The 13,940-nt window shown below is 48.6% G+C and overlaps 1 protein-coding gene across 1 annotated transcript in view; it reads left to right on the forward strand.

Moving 5' to 3' along the window:
- RNaseZ (ribonuclease Z) overlaps nt 1–13,940 on the forward strand; it is a 79,128-nt gene that overhangs the window by 792 nt on the left and 64,396 nt on the right. The gene's annotated exons all lie outside the window — the stretch shown is intronic.

The following is a 13,940-nucleotide window of genomic DNA, read 5'->3' on the forward strand; positions in this document are numbered from 1 at the left end:
TGGTTACGGTTCTTTCCCTTTGCCTACACAGACACCGAATAGTCTGGCCTATTCTTTACAGATTCTCCTCTGTCCTCATACACCTGACAACACTGAGATTACCAAACCATTCTTCTTCACCCAAGTGGTTAACTACTGAACTGTAGGCTAATTGTTCAGTGGTTACTTTCCTCTTGGTAAGGGTAGAAGAGACTCTTTAGCTATGGTAAGCAGCTCTTCTAGGAGAAGGACACTCCAAAATCAAACCATTGTTCTCTAGTCTTGGGTAGTGCTATAGCCTCTGTACCATGGCCTTCCACTGTCTTGGGTTAGAGTTCTCTTGCTTGAGGGTACACTCAGGCACACTGTTGTATCTAGTTTCTCTTTCTCTTGGTTTGTTTAAGTTTTTATTGTTTATATAGGAAATATTTATTTTAATGTTGTTACTATACTTAAAATATTTTATTTTTCCTTGTTTCCTTTCCTCACTGAGCTATTTTCCCTGTTGGGGCCCCTGGGCTTATAGCATCCTGCTTTTCCAACTAGGGTTGTAGCTTAGCATTTAATAATAATAATAATAATGTATGTATGATGACGCCCATTCCCAATAATACTTGTTTACAACCCTATCCCTAAGAATATGGCAGTCTGTAGGGGCTGCGTTCTTCTGGGGATGTTACCCCCCTGTAAGGTTAAAGGCAAGGACTTAGCTTTTAGGTTAGATTGGGTGAGAAAGTTTAGTTAGGTGGTATTGTATGCACGCAGGAGGTTCTGTCTGTCGATATACAAAGGCTCCACTTCTTATGTAATTACAATTAACGTAACCACATATTTGTTACTGTTACGATTTTCTTCTATACAGCTGGTCCCGTAAGCACAATGTTTTCGAGATAAGTAAAATTTACTTATTCGATGATGAAATTTAGTTTCTAAAAAGACTTTGACTTCATCGCCATGTAATAGTGATGATAAATTTTGAATGTGCTGCCTTAGGTTAAGGTCCAGTCACCGGACCCACCCACCCATAAGTAAGGACATGGCATCCAAGTCAGGTTAGGCTATGACATAGCCCCTCAGGTATTATATCCTCTCAGGATTGAAACTCCTATGTTTTCTGCTACTGACAATGATTTTGATAATTGCTTTAATGGGAAAGTGACATGGAAAATATATCTCTTGAAACTATTATTTTAAACATAAGACTTACCCAGTAGTTATATATATAGCTTACGTCCCTGACGTTACGGCAGAAAATTCGAATCTTGCGCCAATCACCGATTGGATAGCCAGGTGTAACACCCCTGCACCCTAGCGAGGTACCTAGGAACCATTCCAGGAACCCTCATATATTCCCTGCCGCGCTAGCGGCAAGATGTTGGATTTTTAACTCGCTTTAACCTGTATATTACAGTTATCTTGGTGATGTACATTTATTTTTAGCATTTGCTTGTTGGATTTTATTTTTACTGAGTGTTAGTGCTTTAACTACGTTTGTATCTTAACAGAGGTAGGAATGGGAGTTCATTCCCCCTACTGTAAAACTACGAACCTACTCTTTAACATGGAGGCGGAGATCGTTCCACCATCTCTATGACTTCACAATCGTGTGACGTAAGCAACATAGTACTACGTAATATGTTGCATAATTCTTTTCTTTGCTTTTTCTTGTAAAGATTGAAAAGGAAATCTAACTTACAATAAGTATTTAACTTTTAATATAAAAAGATTATATTAATTTTTTAGAAATTTTTGTGTTTTTAGTATTCGTTCTTTAAATCATCGATAATATTTTCAAAGATTAAATAGAACTAGCGGATTGTTAATTTTCGCTGCGTAGTTCTCATGAAAATACGATGCAGTCCCAACAATTCTTGATATCGTTGTTCATTTTCTTTCGATGTTGGGATTCTAGTATTATTCGTATATTCACATATGGGTTCCAATTGTAAAGTGTAGCAATCCAATATTTTTGGAAACCGTTAAGATTTAAGGGTTGTTTACATATATATATATATATATATATATATATATATATATATATATATATATATATATATATATATATATATATATATATACGTTATTGCGATATCTGTTAATTTTAATAATAACAAATCACTATTTTTGGGAACCTTTAAGAATTAAGGGTTGTTTACATTTATATATGTTATTCCTATATCTGTTCATTTGAATCATATAACATGTAACTTTCCCGGTAGTTATATATAACTACCGGGTGAGTATGTAGAACATTTATCTATACCGGTAGTTGTATGTAACTACCGGGTAAGTGTGTTCAAACATTTAATTACAATGAAAATATCAGGATAATATTTTATAAAAAATATTTTGTTATATTTTTATATAGCAAGAACTAGAAACGATTTTGCATTCTCATTCAAGCCCTTGGCAGTAGAGAAAGATCTATCACAACGGGCAGGACTAATTATGGTCTTTTGTGTAAGAGTTAAAAGTGCAAGTTTCAGTGCTAAATTAGTGCAGTGAATTTATTCAGCACAGTGGAGGTTTTTTCCTAGCCTTAGACCTCTCCCAAGCTCCCCAACCCCTGGGAGAAGTAATGTCGATCGGCCAAAGGAAACGAGAGGCGTTAGCTCACGAGCAGACGTCCTCTCGAGTGTTCCTGTTGACGTCCCCAAGAATGCTCGCCCTTGCCATGGGAAAGCAAAGAGCATTGGACGTTAAGCTACTAACCTTGCTGTTAGAGTCTTGCTTTGCATCACATTTGCTAATATTAGCAATACTATAATGCTTACGAACCAACATAGACACGGTTTTTGTTCCAGAGCGCCAGTCGGCCATGAGAACCCTCTGAAGAACTGAATGCGCCGAGTGACGTAATGAAGATAATTTTACGCTCGGCACTAAGTCTTTCAGGACACTCGGCGCCTTGTCTTTCAAGACGCTCGACACCTCGTCTTTCAAAACGCTCGGCGCCACGTCTTTCAGGACATTCGGTGCCATGTGTTTCAGGACGCTCTGCGCCACGTCTTTCAGGACGATCGGCGCCACGTATTTCAGGACGATCGGCGCCTCGTCTTTCAGGACGTTCGGCGCCACGTCTTACAAGATCTTTGTCAGTAGAAGACATTGGTGATCACTTTTCTCTTGTTGAATTTGAGATTCTCAGAAGGAGAAGATCCTTATTCCTTTCGTCATTCAGTTGATTTAGAAACTCATGAAAGTTTTTATGATTAGTTTCCAAATTATTTTATGCCTGTGGCTCCACGTTCGCCACCCTCTTGAATTTACACGTGGTCATCAATGAAGCTTTAAGGATGGTGGGAGACTGTTTAGAGTCTCAGAAGCACCAAGGAAAGACAGCTTTCTTTTTTACTCTGAATAACCTGGCCTCTAGATCTTGTATCTGAGGTACAAGATTATTTTTATTATTATCTCTAGCTAAGCTACAACCCTAGTTGGAAAAGTAAGATGCTTTAAGCCCAAGGACTCCAATAGGAAAAAATAGCTATAAACCTATGAAGCCATCTTCCTTATCAGGTATTCCAGGATAGCAAGGGTGGAGGTCTAACCACGTTAAGGTCGAGGACCTTGTGGCAGCCCCACAGAGATTTTTACAGCCTCCTTGGTGGATCGCTGAATCTCTTAAGGGATCCAGACAATGGGGCAGGATAACTTTGAGGTCCGTGCTATTCCTTTAGGTTGGATGCGAAATCTTTTTCCTAGTGAAACCTCCTTTGTTAGTTACTCTGATAAGACCTCTCTGCAAAACAGACTTTGCAACATCAAATGTCTCTCTTTTGGGAGAGGGAGGCTTTTATCCGGTCCTGGATGTAACTGCTCTCAATGCTTTCATTCAGAAGTCAAAGTTCTCCATGGAGACATCAAAATCATGAACTATTTGAAGTCTCATGTCAGCCTGTCACAAGGCGAAGCAGAGTCTGACTGTTTTCGCCTTCAGGCAGTAGAGCCAGACTACATAACTTCTGGCAATCTTGGGAGAAGAGGGGAGCAGACCTTTGGTCAGTACATCTTCTGAAGGAGGATTCCAATTTCCTTTCATAGGAAAACCTCCTTTAGTTTTAGCTCCAATAGATCTCTCTCACAGTTCTAAAGAGGAGTTTAAGAGGCAGGCTTTGCATTTAAACTTTTTCTAAATGTAGCAGAATACTGCACTTAAGAGACATCAGAGCCTCCCTGTATCTGGACGATTGATTTATCAGAGCTCTTTCTTACGATCTTCATGAAGGATTTTCAGATAACTTTGAACCTTTCAGAAGAATTGCATTTTCCTGTCAACTAGACGAGTCTCTTTTGACACCAGGACGCTCGGCGCCACTCCTTCCAGGATGTTTGGCGCCATGTCTTAAAGGACGCTCAGCGCCACGTCTGACAGGACGCTCGGCGCCACGTCTGACAGGACGCTCGGCGCCACGTCTGACAGGACGCTCGGCGCCACGTCTTACAGGAAGCTTGGCGCCACGTCTTGCAGGAAGCTCGGCGCCATGTCTTGCAGGAATTTCGGCGCCACGTCTTGCAGGACGCTCGGCGCCACGTCTTGCAGGACTCTCGACGCCTCGTCTTTCAGGACGCTCGGCACCACGTCTTTCAGGACGCTCGGCGCCACACCTTACAGGAAGCTTGGCGCCACGTCTTACAGGATGCTCGCCGCCTCGTCTTTCAGGACGCTCGGCACCACGTCTTTCAGGACGCTCGGCGCCACGTCTTACAGGACGCTCGGCGCCCCATCTTTTAGGACGCTCGGCGCCCCGTCTTTCAGGACGCTCGACGTCGGAGATCCTGAAGGAGGCCTGACATTGAACATGAGAACCTCAGACTTCGTGGTGACACTAGTCGAATCGAATGTCGAGATCAAGGATGCCTTAGCTCCGATCTCTTTGATCACGAAAGTTTTTTATCGAGCGTCTAGCCGTAGTACAACGCTGCGACATAGCCGGTGATCTGAGTTTCCTTGACGCCAGGAGTCAGGACCTTAAATACATGTATCCTGATAAACACAACGTCACTACTTCTGTTAGATCTTCTGACACCATCACAAAAAATACTTTATTTAAGGATGGTGATTCAGAGTAGTTTTTTCGGGCTTTTACGTCTCCTCTTAGAACGGAGCAAGCCTTCTTGAAACTGCAATCTAGACGAGTCTCTTTTGACACCAGGACGCTCGGCGCCACTCCTTCCAGCATGTTTGGCGCCATGTCTTAAAGGACGCTCAGCGCCACGTCTGACAGGACGCTCGGCGCCACGTCTTACAGGAAGCTTGGCGCCACGTCTTGCAGGAAGCTCGGCGCCATGTCTTGCAGGAAGCTCGGCGCCACGTCTTGCAGGACGCTCGGCGCCACGTCTTGCAGGACTCTCGACGCCTCGTCTTTCAGGACGCTCGGCACCACGTCTTTCAGGACGCTTGGCGCCACACCTTACAGGAAGCTTGGCGCCACGTCTTACAGGATGCTCGCCGCCTCGTCTTTCAGGACGCTCGGCACCACGTCTTTCAGGACGCTCGGCGCCATGTCTTACAGGACGCTCGGCGCCCCATCTTTTAGGACGCTCGGCGCCCCGTCTTTCAGGACGCTCGACGTCGGAGATCATGAAGGAGGCCTGACATTGAACATGAGAACCTCAGACTTCGTGGTGACACTAGTCGAATCGAATGTCGAGATCAAGGATGCCTTAGCTCCGATCTCTTTGATCACGAAAGTTTTTTATCGAGCGTCTAGCCGTAGTACAACGCTGCGACATAGCCGGTGATCTGAGTTTCCTTGACGCCAGGAGTCAGGACCTTAAATACATGTATCCTGATAAACACAACGTCACTACTTCTGTTAGATCTTCTGACACCATCACAAAAAATACTTTATTTAAGGATGGTGATTCAGAGTAGTTTTTTCGGGCTTTTACGTCTCCTCTTAGAACGGAGCAAGCCTTCTTGAAACTGCAATCTTTCTAAGATACAGAAGTGTTCTGCGAGGAAGTGGATGAGTGTGTTGGGAAACCTCTCCTCTTGGGGAGGGGGTTTTCTCCCTGGGAAGACTGATTCTTTCTTGGTGACCATTATGTCACTGTTCATCCTAGTTTTCCTGGACCAGGGTTCTATTCCTGGCCAGTCAGAAGCTAGAAGCTATGATCCTTATGTGAGTTATCTTTATTCTCTCCATTTCAACCTCAATCTTTTGGGACAAGGAGAAGGTCTTGAGTCGATATGCATCTCTTATAGGATGCTATAAGGAGTTGCCTTCAGTGGTGGTTCGATCCAGTCAAACTTCCTGAAGGTCACTCCTTTTGAACTGAGGATCTTAGACCTTGTGTTGTGTCCTCTCACCTTGGTTTCGGGGTGGGAGCAACACTAGACAGTTGGAAGCTTCGGGACTTTGGATAAAGGATCAGAAGAGCTTCCTCAACACCCAAAGGAACTGTTGACAGTCCAGTTGGCTCTCAAAAAGCTTTGAAGGGTCAGTTTGGAACAAAGTGGTGCAGGTCTATGCCGATCACACCACAGAATTGGCTTTCATTGCCAAGCAAGACGGAACCCACTCAAGGTTTCTTTTCGGGACTGGGAGGAGTCTTCTCATCTGGGCTAAGGAGAAGAATGTATTCCTTCTAACAAGGTTCTTTAAAAAAGAGAAGAACTTCTGGAAGAACAGTCTTAGCTGGAGAATGGACACTCCATCGAGAAATCTGCAAGAATCTGTGGCGACTTTGGTGTCGTTCTTGTATAGTCCTATTCGTGACTTACCAGACAAAGAGGCTAGAATCTTACTGCTCTCCAGTGCCAGATCTCAAAGCAGTCCACATAGACGCTTTCCTATTAGTCTGGTCTCCACATAGACGCTTTCCTATTAGTCTGGTCTCCACATAGACGCTTTCCTATTAGTCTGGTCTCCACATAGACGCTTTCCTATTAGTCTGGTCTCCACATAGACACTTTCCTATTAGTCTGGTCCAATCTGGATGAGTACGTTCCTCGTTCTATTTCCTTACAAAGTGACACAAAAGTTTGTGTCACACGAAGGGACCAGGTGACTTTAGTGGCCTTCCTTTGGCCCTCAGAGGATGGTTCACAAAGATACTGGAATGGATGGTGGACTCTCCTAGAAGTCTTCTATTAAGAGTAGTTTTACTCAAACAACCTCTCTTGGAAAGTTACCTTTCTAGTCTCCAAGCTTTTCTTCTGGCTACCTTCAGCCTTTTGAAACCTCACAGGATCTAGACGTTTTCAAAAGAGGCAGCTAAGTCTTTTACAAGTGCAATAAGAACTTCTACCATCAGGATTTATCAATCCAAGTGGGAAGCTTTAGAGAATGGTGCAGAGTCAACTCTGTTTTTTCTCTTCCAGTATCTCTACAACTCGGATTGCTGACTTCCTGTTTTACCTTCGAAGGAAGCTCATTTGTTCATCCGCTTCCATCAAGGGATACAGGTGTGTGTTAGCGACTGTTGTCAGACACAGTATCTTGGACCTTTCGATTGATAAAGTCCTACAGGAACTTCTCAACTTGTTTGAAACATCAAACAACCAGGATTCACCAGCTTGGATCTTGGACTCAATCCTGAAGTTCCTTATGAGTGACAAGCTTGAGCACTTGCTTTCATCTTCATTTTAAGGACCTCTCAATGAAAACTTTTTTTTTTTTTTTGTTAGTCTGGTGACATCTAAAAGAATCAGTTAATTCATACGTTTAGTAAAACGTTGGCTTTCGAGATAACAAAGCTATATGCTCATTGCAGTTAGGCTTTCTCGCCAGGAATGACCGCCTTTCTCAACCTTGACCTAAGGCTTTTGAATTTCCGAATTTTTTGGATATGGTTGGCGAGGAGTTGGAGAGAGTCCTGTGTCCAGTAAGAACCCTGAAGTTCTACCCAGGCAGTATGAAAGAGTTGCGAGGCAAGTCGAAAGCTCTTTGGTGCTCGATTAAGAAGCCCTCGTTATCAGATGTCAATGTCCTTTCATTCTTCATCAGACTCTTATAAGAGAGGCTCATATACATCCCAGTGAGACTGGCCTCAAGTTTTTAAGGTCACGACGCATGAGGTTAGTACTATAACAACTTGAATGACCTTCAAGCAGAATTGTGGTGGAGTATTATGGACACAACCTTTTGGGGGAGTAAATCTGTGTTCACTTCACACTATTTTAATCGTGTCCAGACTCTTTTTGAGGACTGCTACACTCTGGGACCATTCGTGATAGCGAGTGCAGTAGTGGTTGAAGGATCCACCACTACGTTCCCATAATCCCAATAACCTCTTCTTCTCTTGGAACTTTTATTTGTTTTTATGGTGGTTTGAGGAGACTGTGTCAGTCTTCCAAAATCATTGATTTTAGTCAGGTGGTCAATTTTTTCCTTGAAGAGCGCCCGGAACTGGTTATTGGAGGAGGTTCTGTCATAATGAGGTATATGCACTGGTTTGACAGTCCCTACGAGATCTTCAGCCCCTGGGAGGATCGCTGTATCTCATAAGGCTAGCAGACATAATGAGACAGAGAATCATTGAAGTCAGCTTCCTTATCAGGTACGAACCCTTAAGTTTGTTTTAATTAACTCTTGAGAAAAATTCTAGATATACTAGCTGTCTCTAACCCTCCACCAAAGGTATTAATCAGCTATATATATAACTACCGGGTAAGTCTTATGTTTGAAAATGGTACAGTATTTTCATTATAGATTTTTGAACATACTTACCTGGTAGTTATATATAATTAAAGTCCCACCCTCCTCCCCTCTAAGAGACTAGAGGCATGGAATATATGAGGGTTCCTGGAATGGTTCCTAGGTACCTCGCTAGGGTGCAGGGGCGTTACACCTGGCTATCCAATCGGCGATTGGCGCGAGATTCGAATTTTCTGCCGTGACGTCAGGGACGTAAGCTATATACAGTATATAACTACCAGATAAGTATGTTGAAAAATTTATTTTATAATGAAAATACCATATTTTCAGGTTCAAATGGATATTAAAGATATTCCAAACATATAGAATTATATTTAAAAAATCACATTTTTTACATGGTTACCATGAATGGAGAACTTATATTTGTTCCGTAACTGAATACAAACCACGCTATTTACATGGGGGTGGGGTAATTACTTCGGCGCAGCCGGTGACGAGCCATAAAGTTTTAACGAGGGTTTCCTACCCCACCGCTAGTTAGCGGGGGTTAGGTAGGGGTAGCTAGCTACCCCTCCCCTCTCACACACACTGGTGATTAACTCACTTTACTTTTGGCTCGGAGAGACGACAGACCTGTCAGCGCTCTCTCTTTTGACTGCCATAATTTTTGTTTGCTTTTTCTTTCAGTGTTTGTGTGTGAAGTTGGCCTCTACTCCTCCTTATGCCCACTTGGCCTGGACTTCCCGGCCGCCCTTGTGGGACCTTTATGTCGGCCGTAGAAACGGATGCTCACTTCCTATGCCCTCAGTGTAAGGGCCAACGGTGTGATAGGTCTAATTTGTGCATTGAGTGTAGGGAGTGGTCTTCCTCCCAGTGGGAGAGGTTTGCCCGGCGACGTAAGAAGGCTAAAAGGGATCTTTCCACTTCTGAGGCTTCTCAGAAGAGAGAAAATCCCAGGTCTTCTTCTTCCGCCGCCCATTCCTCCTCCGAAGCTCCCGCTCGGGCGGCCTCTTCCGAGAGGCCGGCGAGTGGTAGCGTAGACCGTCATGTTGTTGATGTCATTAACCGATCCTATGGTGAGGGAGAGGTCGTTGCCTCCCATAGCGAGGCAGCTGCCCCTTCCCCCTCGGAGGAGGTGTTTGTTTCTAACAATGATCTTTTTTCAGCTTTGGGCTTCTTTGGGGCTCCAGGGTTCGCCCTCCAAGGAAGTCCTGTTTGACATGATCAAACGGGTTGTGGCCGCCGAACAATCGTCAACTACGGCGGAGATAGATCCTCTGTCTGTGGTTGACGTTGTTGTTTCGGAAACATCCCGTGTGTCTGTCCAAACACCTGTTCCTGTGGCTGCGGTAGCGGAAGGCTCTGTCTCCCCCTCTGAACATACTTCGAGGGAGGAGCTTAGTCCTACGGTCTCTCCTTCCACTGAGACTCCCTCTCGGGGGAGTTCTCTGGTAGAGACGCCTCTTCGGAGGCCCCATGATGGTCAGCTTGCTGATCCCACGACCCCTTGTGGGCGAGTAAGGCGGAAGGCTCGCCCTCCCCTTTGCCGTAGAGGTCTTCCTTCCCCCTTCAAAGGGGTTAGGAGGCGCCTCTTCGGCTTGTCGTCACCACAGTCCTCTGCGGAGGAGACGACTTGCCGCTCTCCTGTCCTGCCAGCTACCAACCTAGACCTCTCCGGGGATCGTTCGCGATCCCTGTCGGAGGATGGTCGGCCTTCGGGACAAGGTTCACCTCGATCTTCTACATCCAAGGCTGCTGACGCGCTTTACGCGCCTCCTGAGTCTGCCACTGCGCAGTCTCCAGGCCCTTCTGGGTCTCAGGGACTTGAGCGCAAAACTGCGCCTCTCGCCCCTAAGCGTAAGGCTCTGCCTGCGCCTCCTGCTGTCGTTCCTGATGTTCCTGACATAGCCCCTCGGCGCTCACCGTTAGGCGTTTGTGCCACTGTTCCTGTTGCGCGCCATGGTTCCCCTGCGTGCCCACGCCCATCAGCATCTGTCCCTGATGTAGCGCGCAAGCGCCCAACTGCACAGACGTGCCCTGTTCCTGATATAGCGCCGCCGCGCTTAACTGCGCACACGCGGCCAGTTCCTGACAAGGTGCCTACGCGTCCACCGTTGCCAGCGCTTCGGCGCCCCCAGTTCCTGTTCCATCGCGCGCGGTCCAAAAGGTTCCTGAGTGGGCGCACAAGCGCCCTCAGGTCCCTGCGGACTCGTCGCGCCCTTCGGGGGAGAGACGCGATACGCGTCCCCGCGCGATTCCAGCTCCTGCGCTCATGTGCTCTCCAACGCGCCCACGTGTAGCCTTGGATTCATTGCGCTCACCTAAGGAGGCTCGCGCTACGAGGGAGGTTCGCGCGCAGTTCCTGTACCAGCGCCCACGCGCTCTCAAACTCGACTCACCGCGTCGCTCCGACTAAGCGCGTCGCCCCAGAGGTTGCCAAGTCAGCGCACGGGCGCTCACGGGCGCTCACGGCCGCCTCTGGAACCGCACGAGTCTGCTACAGACACAATCGCGCGCGATGCTCAACCAACGCGTCCTGTTCCAGCTACATGCCCTGTGCCTGTGTTCAAGGCAACAGTGGTTGCCCCAGAATACCCTCACGTGGTTCGCAGCGCGCGACCTCCGAAACAGCGAACTCCGGTGCAACCTGTTCCTGATGCGCGCTATGCGCGCCCACAATCGCCAGCGCAACTAGCGACTAGCGCACCCACAGGCGAATAGACAGGTCCTTCCCGACCTTCGCCCCCAGGTCGCTCGCGACCCTGCTACAGCGCTATCGCTCCCTCAGCCGGTTCTCCCGGACACGCGCGCAGGCGCCCCTGTCATCTCTCGCCCTACGGGGCCGCACCAGGTCGCTGCCTTCTCCTGTTCCAGCTCCTGATCGCCGTACGCCTACACCATCGCCTACGCGCTCTCGCGGCCTTGTTCCCACTCACGCTGCTGCGCGCGTCCGCTCTGTCGCCACCGCGCCATCGCTCCTGACCATCCACCTGCGTGTGATTTTCCAGCATCGCGCTACCCTTCTGTGCGCGACCCGGTTCACGAGCCCCAGCGCGATTGCCGACAGGCGGTTTCTTCCTTGTCGCGCTCCCCTCCCCGCAAGTGCAGACCAGCGTGCTCGCCAGAGGGGGAGCGCTCCCCGGTCAGGTCTAGAGATTTTTCCTTTCCAGCCCTGAAGGCGAACCCTCGTTCGTTGACTCCTCATAGGGATCTGTCGATCCCCTTCCCTCCAGAGGGAGTGTCAGACAGCAGCCTTGGTTTGACACCCTTCTCAGAGCACTCGTGCGGGCGATTAAGCCAGCCATCTCTGATTCGGGTCACGAGCCAGCGGCAGTTTCCTCCCCCCTGAAGAGGAAGAGAGGAGTCTCTCCCGTGGATCTCCTCCGAGGCCTAGGCTGTCCCCGCGCAGATCCTTACGTAAGGCTCCTACTCCACCTCAGACCTCCTCGCCCTCCCCTGCGGAGGAGGAGTACCTCTCCTCAGGAGAGTCGGTTGAGCAGGAAGACTTCCCCATCGCACCAATGGAGGAAGTTCCTCCTCTTTCCAAGAGGTCCCCTCGTCCTGAGGTGGAGAAGGACCTGCCTCCTTTGCTTTTAGAGTCCTGTATCCCGCCCAGGAGGGAGCCTAAGTACTCTTAAGACGATTCCCAAATTGTCAGCCAGGATCAGGCAGGAACAGCCTAGAGCGGTCGAGGATGCCCACGTGTCCCCCCAGGAAGAGCCCTTGGGGACGGGAGACTTCGCTGCAAATCCGTCGGGAGGCGAGCACCAGGAGTCAGAACATGCGTTCTGGCAAGTCCTGACCCTCATGAGGAATCTAAACGGGATCCCAGACCCTGAGGTCCCACCTCGTGAAGGGAAGGACACGATTCTGGACCGCGTCTATGGCACTCAGAAACCCTCTAGGGCCAGTGCAGCTTTGCCCTGGTCTCAGGGGATGAAGAGTGCCAGAGACAAGATCGAGGGACAGCTCGCGGAGCTTGCCTCCTCCAGCAGATCGAGTGCCGGGAATAAGCTCCTTCCTCCTCCTCAAGTCCATCAGAGGGGGTATTTCGAGATCCTCGAGGAGTCTTCGCTGAGTCTTCCCTTACACCACTCCGTGGAAGAACTCACAGGGGGAATCCCTCCAACCGGCATGTGTCCTTCTCAGCCACTGAGATCCAGAGTCAGGAGAAGGTCATCAAGTGCGCCATGCAGGCCGCTTCATGGCTCGACATCTGGCTGGGGTCTCTGGGCATCCTGGTGCGGTCCGAGGACCTCTCCAAGGAAAGCACCAGGAAAGTGCTGGAAACCTTCCTCCTCTCGGGCACTCGGACCATCGAGTTCCTGTCCCACCAAGTCTTGAGCTTGTGGGCCAACACGATCCTTAATTGTCGGGACGCTGTGGCCGAGAGGTTCCACCATAAGGTTCCCAGCGCGGAGTCTAGTAGGCTCAGACACTCTTCCGTCCTCGGTAAGAGCCTGTTCGAGCCTAAGGACGTGGAGCTCACTGCCGAGAGGTGGAGGAAATCCAACCAGGATTCCCTCATCCATAGGGCCCTGACATCAAGGCCCTACAAGCCTCCGGCAGTCCAGCAGCCCCGCTACCAAGGACACGAAGAAGACAACCGTAGCAGCGAAGCCCAAGGTGTCTAAGCCCTTTCCTGCCAAGAGCAGGAGGAGCAAGAAGTTCTCCAGGGGAGGCAAGAACCCTAGAGTTACCGGCCGAGGCTGGAAACGCTATGGGTGGCAATCCCCCTGCATGTCCACCAGTGGGGGGATGCCTTCAGAGTTGCGCAGCAAAGTGGCAGCAACTCGGGGCGGATACCTGGACGATCTCCGTGATCTCTCAAGGGTATCGCGTCTCGTTCATGGCATCTCTACCTCCCCTGACAGCGAATCCAGTGTCGTTGAGCTCTTTTGCCATGGGATCGGCAAAAGGGCAGGCCCTCCGGGCCGAAGTCCAGACCATGTTGGAGAAGGACGCTCTCCAGGAGGTCGTGGACGGGTCCCCAGGCTTCTACAGTTGACTCTTTCTTGTGAAAAAGGCGTCTGGAGGCTGGAGACCAGTCATCGACCTCTCGACCCTGAACGGGTTTGTCAAGCAGACTCCGTTCAGCATGGAGACGGCAGACGCGGTCAGGCTTGCAGTGAGACCGCGAGACTTCATGTGCACACTGGATCTGAAGGACGCGTACTTCCAGATCCCAATCCATCCGTCTTCAAGGAAGTACCTGAGATTTTGCCTAGACGACAAGATCTACCAGTTCAAGGTGCTGTGTTTCGGTCTCTCCACAGCGCCTTAGGTGTTCACCAGAGTCTTCACCATCATCTCTTCATGGGCTCACAGGATCGGCATCCGTCTCCTTCGTTACCT

The sequence above is a fragment of the Palaemon carinicauda genome, chromosome 33 (assembly GCF_036898095.1).
Source record: "Palaemon carinicauda isolate YSFRI2023 chromosome 33, ASM3689809v2, whole genome shotgun sequence".
Classification (NCBI taxonomy): Eukaryota; Metazoa; Arthropoda; class Malacostraca; order Decapoda; family Palaemonidae; genus Palaemon; species Palaemon carinicauda.